This window comes from Rhipicephalus microplus, chromosome 5, assembly GCF_043290135.1.
Source record: "Rhipicephalus microplus isolate Deutch F79 chromosome 5, USDA_Rmic, whole genome shotgun sequence".
In the NCBI taxonomy this organism is placed as follows: Eukaryota; Metazoa; Arthropoda; class Arachnida; order Ixodida; family Ixodidae; genus Rhipicephalus; species Rhipicephalus microplus.
Genome location: NC_134704.1, coordinates 92,392,869 through 92,402,676, shown reverse-complemented (window position 1 = coordinate 92,402,676; position 9,808 = coordinate 92,392,869).

The window sequence follows — 9,808 nt, the reverse complement described above, 5'->3', positions numbered from 1 at the left end:
ATCTCAGAGACTTTGTCTGGAGGTTGGGCTGGGGCTTGCTCCCCACGCGAGATCGGTTGCAGCGATGGCAGGTGGTTCCCACTTCCACTTGCCCTAACTGCGTCATGGTAGAGACCAATCGACATGCGACGTTTGAATGTGTGGTTTCCCGCCTTTTTTGGCGTGTGGTAATGCTGGTTTTCGGGGACAGGGTGTGCGAACTTTCGTGTCCAACGGCCGATTTCCGCATAGCCGCTTCTCCGCTCTGTTAATAGTTGCGGGGCTGTTCAGCCTTTGGAGAAACCGATGTGAGGCCGTAGATGCCAATTGCCGCCGGCGTGCTTTGTGGCCGATACTGAGGAGAATGAGACGAGAGATCCTAGCGTTCCTCTCCGAGGAGCTTTTCTTCCTCGCGGAGCAAGAGTTTCTGCGGCATTGGTCGTGTCCTTTCGTCAAGGTGGAACACGAAAGGATACAACTCATTTTTCGACCGACTTGGTGCTAAGCAGCGCCAGTTGAGTTGTTTTATATGATTTCATTTGTTACATATCGTGTTTCATTGCATCTATTGTATCGTTATACCATTGTATCATGATATCGCATTGAGTTCTTGTGTACATATATGCCAACATTGTCATGTATATTAGAGCAAATGTCTTCACTGTAACGTAGTGATGTTAGTCGTGAAATATAGATGTCCCGAGGTGTATATGCCTTATTACTGGAATGGTATGAAGCCTTTGTGTTCTGTACATGCTGTAAATAATTTTTCTAAACAAGCAGCTTCGCCCCTAAAACAATGACGACCTTCCAGAAAAGTTGTCTTGCAGCCTCGCTAGTTTCTGCATTCCACTGTCATAACATTTGAGTTCATGGTATGGGGCAAAATACGTTAGGAGCAAAATTTGCAATCTTGTGAAGCGGGCGTACAAAATTTCCATTTGAGGAGACGCCAATGCATGGCTGAAAGTGAACAATAGAACTGGCGCGCACCTGTTGAACTTCATTTTAGTGTCAGATTCAATTCTTAACAACAAGTGCTTGGAGAGTTCAAGCCACCGTTTGTGCCAAACACAACCACGTGATTTGCGTTGTCTGTCGCCACAGGTGTTTGAAATACATAAGTGGCCACAAGATTTGCGCTGAACTTACACAGAGGACGTAAACAATGGCTGGGAAGTGCCGTAATAGAATAAGAGTGCGTGTTTTCTCGTGACAGTTAAAGAAAGACCAAGCAGTTCTGCACGTTAGCACGTGGGAAGTTTGTACAAGGTGCAATAGAAATATGGTTTTTGTCTCAAAATTCAGGGCGGACGTATAAATACATTGGGAAGTGCTGACCCTGGTTAGGCTTTTCAGAACTTCCTGCAGTCGCTGTATTTTATGTCAGTATGTTCGCTGAACTGGTTTATAAATGTATAGGGCAATATAATAATACATCGGTTTTGTTTTAGAGGTCGAAGTCAAGAACTCAGCTAAACTTAAACCAAAAGGATTGATCAAATATTCTATCTACTAAATTCTTGAATTATAGTGTTTATTGGCCCTAGTTTGCTTGTTTTCAAAATAGATGTAATAAAGCTAAACATTTATTTACTACTGAGCCATTAATTAAATATCTAAATAAATAATCATACAATCAGTCAACTTCATTGTGTCGATATTGAAAACAGGCTGAGAAGCGGCAAGCAAATGAACTATGAATAAACGGTTTCGCAAGCCCATTACTTAGGATCACGGCAGCAGAAGTGTGTTTATTTTTTGTCGCGGGATCAAATCCCGGCTGTGGCGGCTGCATTTTCGATGGAGGCGGAAATGGGGTAGGCCCGTGTACTCAGATTTGGGTGCACGTTAAAGAACCCCAGGTAGTCGAAATTTCCGGAGCCCTCCACTATGGCGTCTCTCATAATCATATGGTGGTTTTGGAACGTTAAGCCCCACAAATCAATCAAGAAGTGTGTTTCTTACCGTGAGCACCACTCTACTAACGACGCAGCCAATGCCAAGCCTCTCTTTCTCATTTTATTAATTTACACTGGCTCCGAATCTTGCACATCCTTTTGATATTAGTGGATAACTCTAGAGTAGTGGAATTTCGCAATGTAACTTGCGCAATAGCTGCTCTTGCGTAAACATTGACAAGAACTTTTATTTAAACATTCTGAAGATAATTATTGAAATAATCTCAGGTTTTTTTTTAGTCAAGCTGGCGTAGGGCAGATAAATTTTGCATTTGCCTAGTCATACACAGCTTTGCCGAACTAACAACTGTGATCAAGACATTCGTTAGTCTTTTGCATTTATGAATGTCAAGAATGATTTGCTTGAGACACAAAACAACAAATCGGAATAGGTAGACTTACAATGATTTAGAAGAGATGTCAAGGTTTCCGCAAGCATGGCAGTGTTTCACTGTTGTGACGATCTATGTATATCTTTCGTTTCTGACAACAGTTTCTGTTTCTTGGTCATTAGCAAATTCAGAAAAAGCTTTACGTTACCATACTCCCACGCAAATCCTATTTAGAAAAGTACAGATTTTTATAAAATTTCGTAAGTGTAGCAATAGTGATATTCGTACTGAAATAATAAAAAAAATTACGCAGTCATGAGCAATCATTCGTTGTGTGAGGGTGGATTTAACTGGCTTTCATCATACAGGCACTTCCACAGGACCCAATCATGGGCTCTTTCGTGCTCTCGATGGACACAATTAAGGGTATATTACCGTTATTATAATGTACTAACATTTTCTGATCAAGCGAATCATAGAAAGCCTTCACTTTACTTCCGTAATACATACTGTAATTCCCACTGTTCTGTTGACGCAGTTTTAAGGATAGTAATACGTTTTACTCAATGAGCTTCTAATCATACTATTCGGCAATGAAATAATTTCAGTTGCCCATAATTTATTTAAGACTGTTGTTGTAGTTCCTGTAATTTTTTGATCTGTTTGCACAGTGGACATTTGCATTAACTCAAATACGCAATAAATTGCGTATTTGAGTTACTTTTTTTAATACTTTCATACTTTAGCCCCTAAGTGATTTGTTTCATCTGCATTTATGTTAAACTGTACACTCTTAATCATTTCCTGGGTAAAATGCTAAATATTTCCAAAAAACGTATCATTTTTTTACAATCTTCCTGGATATAACTGGCATTTTACCCAGGAGGTGATTATGAGTGTACGGTAAGGTATTTTCTTCGGATTTTATCTTAATTGCTAGTTTGACATGTCACCCCACCACGGTGGTCTAGTAGCTAAGGCATTGGGCTGCTGACCCACAGGGCACGGGACTGAATGCCGGCGGCGGCAGCCACCATTTTGATACCGGCGACACTGATTGAGTCCTATGCGCCTAGATTTAGGTGCACGTTAAAAACCCCAGGTGGTCGAAATTTTCGAAACCATCCACTACGGTCTGTCTTATGATCATATAGTGGCTTGAGAACGCTAAACCTAACAAATATTATTACTATAATTATAGTTTTCTATGCGACTACTACAGCTTATGTTTAAAAATAATACGATTTAGAAGCAAACGTCTCCAGCATCCTAAAGGGATAACGTGTGAATGTTTTGCTTCACTATTCAGTTTTATCGAGATGATATGTTTAACCACTCTCCTAATGCATTTATGTGCAACTGCATTCAAGAAGTAGAATTCTGCTTATTATAGTTTTCTACTGTGCCTCTACGGGAGATAACACTCGGCGCTTTCGAAATTCTGAAAGAGTTATTGCTATTTGGCTGAAATATGTTCATGGATATCTAATTAGAGCAAAAATATATAAAACGTTGCCTTCTTTTTTTATTGAGATTGGTGTCATGCTTTCATCTTCTAATGACTTTTCTCTCGTTAAATTATATTTGTCTACTTTTTATTTAGGTAAGCTTTGTTAAAATGCCCCTTGCATTTGTAAAAGGCTACATGCGAGGCAGACACTCAATTTTTATAATTAAAGATACTTGAAGAAGAAATGTTGTGCCAGACATATTGAGCGTGGTCAAATCGGAATAGCTTTCATGATAATCCCAACATGAATGAGCAAGAACGTTGCCACGCAAGTTAGAATATTATCAAGTATAACCCATAGAGAAATGTAGTCACTGCCTTGGTAGTGGTACTCTTATGAACAACTACACGCATATGGCAACCAACTGCGAGATTTTGCAGGAAATATTCACAGAAAAGTATTTCCATAAACGAAGCCACCTTCTAATAATGCACTCCGCAAATTTGTTGATTCAGAACCTAAAGGTTATGTTGTGCAAGACGGGATTATTTTTTAGTGTACTGTGGAATTCCCGCGCTACCATCAGAAATTTCAGAAAGCTGTGAGACACTCAAAAATATAAAAATGGGCACTGCTCATAATTGAGCTAGGTGAAAATGAGGGTTGAATCCAATGAGTCTTGTAGCAAAGACGGCGTAATTTTTGCATATAATCAACAAATAGCTTGTAGGCGGCTTTTAAGAAGGCATCAGCGAGACTATGAGAGGTGAAATGTGTTTCTGAATAACGGTAAGCGTTGAACTTGACACAAGGGAGTGATGTTGCATTAGATATAAATTTATTGCGCTGTGATTGTAAAATATAATCATGAAGTGTCCACTTGTCTTCTGGAAAATTATTCAAGTATTTTTCAGTAAATACATGAATGAACGCTGTTTACCTGATAGAGTAAATAAACGCGGCTGAAGAACAAATAGGGTCCACGTGGATTTAGACAACTGTCACTTTGTTAGTTTATAAGCTATCTTATATACCTTCACTTATACTGCACATCGAAGTGCAGTGGCTATGATGGTCTACTTCAGCCCGAACAAGAGCTGTTTCACTAATGACCTTAATTATAAAAGAAGCTATCCTATATTTAAAGGGGCCCTGCAACAGTTTTTGAGCATGGTCATAAAACACTGCCGATTGGTAGTAGGGGCTCCCGAAAACACGCAAGCCAAATGTTATAGCGCAGAACGCGGCCTTGAATTGAAAATACATTATCATAGTCAGCCCAAAAATTGCTTTCTCTCCCCTCAAAAAATGACGGAAAACGCTAAAGAATCAGACGTCGAGAACCCATCTATCAGCAATTTGCTGATTTGAACATGGCACTCTCGATTGTTACAGAGATCGCCACGATCGGCCGTCACTTGTCTACTTGTCCACTTGTCACTTGTCCAAAAAGCCGCGTATTCTAAGAAAAAAGAAAGAAAAAGTGCTCAAGGTCACGAGGCACGAGACGTGTTTGTATGCCCTTCTCACGTCTCGCTGCTTAGCTTCTAGCACTTTCGTCGGGATGAGAGGAGAGAGAATGCGATTGCAGCGTGTGACAAATCTTCGTAACTCCACTCGTACTGAACTGATTCTTAAAATTTTTGCGGAATTATTTCCAGTGAAATAATTCCATGGTTTATTTTAAAATGTCTCAGAGATCCTTTAAATACAAGTGCTCATCGTGTAATGATAGTCTGAATAGAATAATGAATTAGGATTGAGCTGGGGCAATGTTAATCAGAGCACTTTAGAAGTGAATCAGTATGAAGAAAGTAAGAGATTACGCAGAATCAACTCACATGATAAATCTTTGGGGACCAATGCGTTATCGAGGTATTTGATGAAATGATGCACTAACATATTTCTGAATAAAGCAAAGAAGTAGAGAAGGAAGTAACAGGAGGAAGGACAGGGAAGATAGCCAGTTTGTAGACAGGCTGGCTCCCCTGTGCTGTGGAATGCGTTGAGGGGAGTAAAAGTTGACAGGAAAAAAATTTCACAAAAAAAGAGAAAGGACAGTAAGAAAAGAATAAAGAAAAAAGAGAAAACGACACTGCTGAAAGCCTTTCGAATGGTCACTAAATTGTCTGCTTTATGTACTAGCAAAATGCACAAACTTGCAACGTTCTGCATTCCATGTACTTACAGTTACAGATTGAAGTCGTATTAAATCTTTACGCCTTACACCAACAAAGGCTTCCTCGTAAGTCACATGCCATTATCCTCATTTTACTCACTAGGACATACACATGATCAAAGATTGCACTTAGCATGCGCATGTTCACAATTCTACATAATCATTGTTGAAATCACAGCAAGGCGAGAAAAATTGTTTTGTGTATTTATTGATGAAGAGTTGGGTGCGCTAAAGAGATAGAGATGAGCGAATATATGCTCAGGTTTTGTGCAGATATCAATTTCTTATTGTGAAGAGAGGACTATTTTGGTCCCTACTTTGTGTGAAAATAAAAGTACCGTAGGTTTCTTTGCTAATAATGTTTCCCTACAAAAGATGCACATAAACTTTGCTGATATAGACCAACACTGAACTGTAGCTGAACTATCTGAATGTCTTGCATGTTGTATCCACGCCACGGCAGACATCTCCCTGTCACGTGACACAAGCTTTATCAAATTATGAAGTGAAGGTAGGAAGAATTTTTCCTAAATCCAAGATAAATCAAAAGAAATACAAAAAGTGTCTCATAGTAAACCTACCTTTAATGGCAAATAGACAGCATATGTCGTTAAATGCTTTTTACACACATTTAGTAAACGATGACTTTTTACAAAATATGTGTAATAGAACGAAGTTCCCACCCGTATAATTTGAATGCATCATTGACGTTATTTAGAAAGTGATACCTCGGCTTCGTTGAAATTCATGATTGTTTACGTCTGTTTGCTTTTGCGCTAGTAGCAAAGGTTCTGGAGCCCATTGTTTTCGGTACTCCTATGAAATACATGCCATCCCATAGATCTGTAATTTGGGAAACTCTTCAGAAAATATTTATTGCTTATCTGTACATACCAAGAATAAATTAGGATTTTAGCTGCGGAAAACGTTTCCTTTAGCTAGTTTTTTCATGGCTTCCAAAAGAAATATCGTAGCACTAAACAGCACAAGGGCAAACAAAATCAAGATGGTAGCCGAGAGATGGAAACACACAGTGGGATAATCAGGGTGAAGATTGGAAATGCCTCTGGCAGAGTGGCTGACGCATCGATGGGAGGACCTATCTTCGTCAGAGACGCCTTGTCATCCTTGGCGTGTGAGATTTAAAGGTGTTAGAAGAGACAATCTCCTGAGGGTTGTGCGTGTCCGTGTCGGTAATCGCCATCTAGAAAGAAAAAAAAATCTAAAAAGCAGAAGAGTGCAGCTTTTGCTTGATATAAAGTTGGGTTGCAATGATACAAGGGTTTTCTGGTTTTGAAGCTTTACGCTCTTACCTTCGTTCGTGTCCGTAGTGGCTCCCGCTTTGTTGCGCATCACTCTTGTTTTGCTGTTGTTCTTTCTTTGTTTGTTTTTTGTTTTTTTGCTTCCACCCCCTTACCTCCGAGAAGAGAACCCTCTGTACTATTGCGACCCAACTTGAAATGAAAGGAGGGCAGCCCTCTTCTCTTTTGTAGATTTTTTTGTCTTTTCAGGCAGCGATTACCAACTGGGACACAGGCCACCATTGGAGATGATGCCACAACAAACGTTCTTAAATCCAACATGCCAAGGATGACAAAGAACCTTCGACAAAGATAGGTCCTCCTGTGGAAATGTCAGTCAGCCTGTCTGATGCACTTCAACTGTTCAACCTGATTATCCCAAGAACAGACAAGGAGCATAGAAATGGCGTGAAGAAATAGTGCCCGTTCTGTGTTCCTTGCACGCCTTTGTGTTTTTTATGCCACGATGCCTTTTAGAAGAAATTCTGAAGAAAAATAGGAAAAACTGACGGAAACATTAAGATTTTTTTGTAAGATGCAATTGTTTCGATAAAAAGGAATTATTTTTCGTATCTTTGAACAGTTGATAGATTGTCCGCACGCGCTGACTTCAGGCGGGCGCGAGCCGTGACGCCACATTCACTGAGGCCCATGCAATGTGATAGTGTTCCTGTCTTCCTCTTCCCTTTCTACACCTTTTCTTTCATCCCACTCTCTTTTTTAACAATAGAACTGATGCTTACCGCTGCCTGGAGTATTGTTCGCTACCGGTGCAGTTCGTAGCCGTTCAGAGACCATAGGGGCTGCTGAGCAGGCCCAGAGACGCGATTGATAGATATGTGAGGTTTAACGTCCCAAAATCACCATATGAATATGAGAGACGCCGTAGTGTAGGGCTCCGGAAATTTCGACCACCTGGAGTGCTTTCTTTAACGTGCACCAGAATCTGGACACATGGGCAGACAGCATTTTCACCTTCATCGAATATGCAGCCGCCGAATCCGGGATTTGATCCCGCGACCGGCGCGTCAGCAGCCGAGCACCTTAGCCACAGACCACCCCGACAGGACGGCCGAGAGACGCGGGCGATGGCTGGCATTGTTGGATTATCTGTTTCGAGCGTATGTGACGTCACAATGTCTGATTCACAGCGCGGCTGCTAGATTCAGCAGTTCGTAAAAAATATCTTGTATTCACTGTCTGATTGTAGTTTCTGCATAAAATGGAGGCGGTGTCTTTCAATTTTAGAAACCAATCTTTCAATTAAGCTAAACCTTACAGCAAAAAAAAAAACATTTTTTCGGTGTCAGCCTAAGAAATTGAGGTGGTTTGTTCAGTTTAGCTACTCAGGCAACCAAAAAGTTGAGACAGTAGGGTTTTGACCTGATCGCAAAAGTAAGGGTTGTGGCTGAAGCAATGGGAAAAAAATTTCAACACCGAGTAAGCAGGATAACACTAATTGTCGATGGTACACGTACTCGGGCTTGTAAGAGTTAGGAAGACGTAGTGATGGCATTAGTCACTCGTAATCAGCCAATGGGCTTTCGCTGTAAGAAAGGCAAATGTATTCTCAAGACTGTGTAGCCTTTTATATGAACTTAAAATAGAACAGCGAATTCTAGCATTGAATTATCCTACAAGTGCTCGTGAGATGCATGAGAACTAAAAATGCTCTAAACTACTAAGACTGCATTTGAGACTACTGCTATCTTTCACTATCCTTTTATTGTGCTATTTGCACACGTACACACTATAATCGATAGCTGCGAGTGTACTATCAACAGTAAAAGTTCGGAAAACATTCGATCCACAAATACCAATTTCCGCTGTATCAGTGCTTATAGCCTCTAATTAAGCTGGTGGCTCTATAGGTCGGATTGCCAAGTGCAGTATGCAACATTTATCTCAGAATTACATTCCTAGACAAAGCAGGAATTTAGCTTTATCGAACGCTTCGCTTCCTCCAAACTTTTGCTGTTAATCATCATCATCATCATCATCATCATCATCATCATCATCAGCCTGACTACGTTCACTGCAGGACAAAAGCCTCTCCCATGTTCCGCCAGGTAATTCGGTCCTGTGCTTGCTGCTGCCCATTTATACCCACAAACTTCTTAATCTAATCTACACACCTAACCTTCTGTCTCCCCCTAACCCACTTGCCTTCTCTGTGAATCCAATTAGTTACCGTTAATGACCAGTGGTTATGCTATCTACGCGCTACATGCCCGATCCATGTCCACTTCCTCTTCTTGATTTCAACTATAATATACTTAACCCCCGTTTGTTCCCTAATCCACTCTGTCCTCTTCTTGTCTCATAAGGTTACACCCACTATTTTTTTTTCTATTGCTCACTGCGTCGTCCTCAATTTAGGCTGAACCCTCTTTGTAAGTCTCCAGGTTTCCGCTCCGTAGCTAAGTACCGGCAAGATGAAGCTGTTATATACCTTCCTCTTGATAGATAGTGGCAATCTTCCTGTCATAATTTGACAGTGCTTGCCCTCCACCCCATTCTTATTCTTCTAGTTACTTGAATCACGTGGTTCGGCTCCACGGTTATTACCAGCCCTAAGTAGACATAGTCTTTTACAACTTGAAGT